Source organism: Cajanus cajan, chromosome 8, assembly GCF_000230855.2.
Source record: "Cajanus cajan strain Asha chromosome 8, NIPB_CcT2T_4, whole genome shotgun sequence".
Taxonomy (NCBI): Eukaryota; Viridiplantae; Streptophyta; class Magnoliopsida; order Fabales; family Fabaceae; genus Cajanus; species Cajanus cajan.
The window spans coordinates 31,556,463-31,561,754 of record NC_138524.1 but is presented as its reverse complement, the minus strand read 5'-3'; positions in this window follow the sequence as shown (position 1 = coordinate 31,561,754).

The window sequence follows — 5,292 nt, the reverse complement described above, 5'->3', positions numbered from 1 at the left end:
GAAAAATAAGTTTGAGGAAGAAAAAAAAAGTAGAAAAAAACCTCCTAAGTCTTGAAAAGGATGAAGAGAAGGTCATAGAGTTGGAAGGTAGTGTCCCTTCCAAGGAAGTTGTTCCTAGAAGTCAATTTTCAATAAACCATTCAATAAAACAATGTCTTCTAGTTGAACAATCTCTTTACCTTCTCTATGTTAAAGAGACATTTGCTGCCACAATTTTTGAACTTAAGTCTCTACCTAAGAGGGTTCAAACTCTTTTAAATGAATTTGATGACCTATTTCCCAAAGAATTTCCAAGTGGACTTCCTCTTTTAAGGGGAATAAAACATCAAATTGACTTAGTCCCCGAGGCTAGCTTACTCAATAGGCTAGCTTACTCAATAATATTACTGTAAAATATAGACATCCAATCCCTAGACTAGATGACATGCTAGATGAGTTGCATGGAGCACCCATATTTTCTAAGATTGATCTTAAAAGTGATTATCACCAAATAAGGATTAAAGAAGGAGATGAATGAAAAACTATTTTTAAGACCAAGTTTGGATTATATGAGTGGCTAGTCATGCAATTTGGCTTGACCAATGCTCCTAGAACATTTATGAGATTAGTGAACCATGTCTTAAGGGATTGTATAGGTAGGTTTGTAGTTGTTTATTTTGATGATATCCTTATCTATAGTAAAAGCCTTAAGGACCATCTAGAACACCTTAGAAATATCTTACTCATTCTTAGGGACAACCATCTATATGCTAACTTAGAGAAGTGTACCTTTTTCCAAGAAAATGTGAACTTATTAGGTTTTATAGTTGGCAAAGAAGGGGTTAAGGTTGATCCCGAAAAAGTCAAGGCCATTCAAAAGAGCCTACCCCTAAGAGTGTGGGAGACATTAAGAGTTTCCATGGCTTAGCAAACTTCTATAGGAGGTTTGTTAAGGACTTCTCCACCATTGCATCTCCTCTTAATGATTTGGTCAAGAAGGATGTGTCTTTTATATGGGGGGAGAAGCAAGAAAAGGCTTTTCATAATTTAAAAGACCAACTCATACATGCACCCATTCTAGCTCTTCCAAACTTTTCTCAAACTTTTGAGCTAGAATGTGATGCAAGTGGCATAGACATAGGTGCGGTTTTACTTCAAGGTAGCCACCCCATTACATACTTTCGTGAAAAACTTAGTGGTCCCACCTTGAATTATCCCACCTATGATAAAGAGCTTTATGTTCTAATTAGGACCCTCAAAACTTGGGAACATTACTTAGTGACTAAATATTTTACCATACACACTGATCATGAGTCACTTAAGTATTTGAGGAGCCAAGGTAAATTAAACAAAAGGCACGCTAAGTGGGTAGAATATTTAGAGCAATTCCTATATGTTATTAAATACAAGAAGGGGAAAAGTAATGTGGTGGCTGATGCACTGATGGAATAGACTTGGTGAAGTGATTGTTGTTCTTCCTCAAGCTCCATCCAACGCCAATATAGCTATTAGAGCTTCATCAATGTTGATAATGGCGGAAGCAAAACAAGCTCCAAAGCTTGTAGAAGTCACTCTTGTTGGTTCGGTTCTTCTCAAAGGAGAAGAAGAAGAGAGAAACCAAGGCACAATGGAGAAAGTGCTTTGTGAAGGTTCCTAAGGGAGAGAGTTTCTCCACAGGTTTAGGCTCTTGGAAGAGAGAATTTTGAGAGAAAATTCTTATTCATAACATCCAAAAGTGAGTACAAGTTTTAGGTTTAGACTTATATAGGAGTAGATAGCTTGTAGAGGAAGCTAAAGCTTAACCATGGTTCAAGTGAACCATGGTAGGCTTAGCTTGACCGTCCACTCTAGTTTAGGAGACTTATGGAGCAAGCTTCTACCTTAGCTTGCTTGGGAAGCAAGCTAAGTTAGAAGCTTGTAGCACAAGCTTCCCAAAGACACCAAGGTTGGAAGCAAGTTGGGCCAAGGAAGGAAGTTAGGTGGCCTTGGGCTTGTTTGCTCACTTAATCCGTTTCAAAAATTGTTGATTTGGTTTAATTAGGTCCATCCAAAAATGGTGAAACCTAGCTAAATCAAATCCTTGAAAAATATGGAGCAAAACAAGTCCAATATGTAAAATTTTGTCTAGGCTCAATTCTGGCCCAATTGCTAAACACACCATCATGCCTTGCTATTTGCCACCCCACTTCTACTACTGAAAAATGTAAAAATGGTGACCTTTTATACAAGGTCAAATAGAGTAAAATTCTCCAAAGAACCTAATCTAAATTCACTATACAATGATCTATAAAAATGAAATAAAGTGCCTCACAAATACAAAGGCAAAAAGAGACCTATACAATGAAAACTATGTACAAACTATATACAAAAGAACTATACCATCTCTTCAAGATAGGGTGGTCCAAATGAAGAGTACCTTGGGCTTAGAAAGCCCATTAGTCTTCAAGTTATCAAATCCCTCCTGTATGCTCTTAGCCATAGCTCTAGTAATTAGGCCCTTGGCCTATGGTCCATCATCACTTAATCCATTTCAAAAATTGTTTATTTAGTTTAGTTAGGTCCATCCAAAAATGGTGAGACCTAGCTAAATAAAATCCTTGAAAAATATGGAGCAAAACAAGTCCAATATATAAAATTTTGCCTAGGCCCAATTGCTAAACACACCCTCATGCCTTACTATTTGCCACCCCACTTCTACTACTAAAAAATGTAAAAATGGTGACCTTTAGTACAAGGTAAAATGGAGTAAAAGTCTCCAAAGAACCTACTCTAATTTCACTATACAATGATCTATAAAAATGAAATAAAGTGTCTCACAAATACAAAGGCCAAAGAAGACCTATACAATGAAAACTATGTACAAACTATATACAAAAGAACTATGCCATCTCTTCAAAATAGGGTGGTCCAAATGAAGAGTACCTTGGGCTTAGAAAGCCCATTAGTCTTCAAGCTATCTAATCCCTCCTATATGTTCCTGGCCATAGCTCTAGTAATTGGACCTTTGGCCCATGGTCCATCAAGAAGATACACATTACTTACATTTTTAAGTTCCCAAATTCTTGGACTTGATAACATTAAGGAATTGTATGAACAAGATCTAGATTTTCAATCCACTTATGAAAAATGTCTTAAGAAAAGTCATGAGGGAGGTCTCATGGGCCATTTTGGAGTTGATAAAACTCTAAGTTTTATAAAAGAAAGATTTTATTGGTCGTACATAAGAGTAGATGTTTAAAGGTATTGCTCTAAATTCACAGCTTGTTTACAAGCTAAATCTAAAGTTATGCCTCATGGACTCTACACACCTCTACCTATAGCTAGCACCCCTTGGGTTGACATAAGCATGGATTTTATACTTGGTCTCCCAAGAACCCAAAAGGGACATGATTCTATCTTTGTAGTAGTGGACCGATTTTAAAAAATGGCTCGCTTTATTCCATGTCACAAGGTAGATGATGCTAGCCATATCTCGAGACTCTTATTTAAAAAAGTTGTTATTAGATTACATGGAATCCCTAAAACAATAGTTTCGGATAGGGATGTTAAGTTCCTTAGTCATTTTTGGAAAACACTTTGGGAAATGCTAGGAACTCAATTTCTATTTTTTACTACTTGTCACCCACAAACCAATGGGCAAACATAATTAGCAAATAGATCTCTATCCACACTATTATGGGTAATCTTAAAAAAAAAAAAATTCTTGGGATGAACATCTTCCTCATATAGAATTTGCATATAATAGGGTAGTTCACAAAACTACCAATCTTTCTCCTTTTGAGATTGCATAGGGCTTTAACCCTCTCACTCCTTTTAATATACTTCTATTGCCTAGTACTTCTTCTTATTTTCATAAAGAAGGAGTATCTAAGGCTGATTTTATAAAGAAACTCCATGAGAAGGTTAAAAGCAAAATTGAAAAACAAACTCAAAAATATATTGAATACAACAACAAAGGGAGAAAGAAACTTATATTTGAGGAAGGAGACTTAGTTTGGCTTTATTTAAGAAAAGATAGATTTCCTACACAAAGAAAGTCCATGTTGAGATTCATGGAGTAGTGAATCAACTCAGCCCTAAAGTATGAGAGTTTTGATTATAACAAATGATGGATTCTAAGAGTTGAAGCTGACCAAGGACACAAACCAGTCAAGAAAGGAAGATATGAATATCATGATGTGTAATAGGAGTAGCTCATGAGTTCTTATGTGTTGTATTTCTTTGATTAGTTTATTTTGCATGTGTATGCTTTGTGCATGAGTTAATCTTAATCTAAATTGATTGAGAGTGAGTGTGATGATGATTTAAAATACTTGGAAAGATTTTTGAAGTATAAAATTGAGTTTTTGAAAGCTAACTCAAAATAATCGATTATCAGTAAGTGTAATCGATTATTCCAGCAACAAGTGAAAAAAGTCTTGCTATAATAATTGATTATCTGTGAAATAATCGATAATTCCAGGAAGTACTCTATGGAATAATCGATTATCCTGCAAAATAATTGATTATTCTGTTTTTGAGTGGTTTCAAGAAATCATGAACAACAAAATAATCGATTATCCTTTAAAATAATCGATTATCTGGATTTGAAAACTTTATAAATAGCTTTCACACTTTGAAACTTAAAGAAGTGAGATGAACTGAAAACAAAAGAGAGAAAAACTGATATTGTGAAGTCTTTGTGACCTTCTTGGAGTGTTTTCTTTGTGAAACCAAGAAGAGAAACATTTTGTGAAATGCTTTGAAAGAGATCATCATCATCACTACATTCTTGGGAGAGAAAGGATTAAGATTTGTTTGGAATTCATAGTCTGATTTGTTCAGCTTCCAGGTGAATTCGTTCCTTTAATTCTTTGTGTAATGTGTAAGGGAAATCTTGAGTAGGTGTCTCAAGTGGTAAGGAATTCTTGTAGTGGGTTTCTACAAGAAGTGCTTTCTTGGGGGCAAGAAAGTGGTTATCTTGAATGTAGGAGTATATGCATGTGTGATATGCTTGTAAAACTTCTTCATTAAGATAGTGGAACAAATATTGATTAGGTTATGATTGAGGACTGGATGTAGGTCACTTGTGAAGTGGTTGAACCAAGATAAAATACTTGTGCTTTCTTCTCTCACCCTTCTCTCTTACATTGAGAAAAATCTTAATTGAGTGATAAAATAGCTGATCTTGATTAATATGTTTGTATGCTTAACATTGCTTTAAACTGAATCAAAGTATTGCATATTAGTTGTTCTTAAAACTGGAGTTAATCAAGATTAATCAAGAAAGCATATAGGACTCATTCCCATTGGCAAGTCTTTCAAGAAACTTCT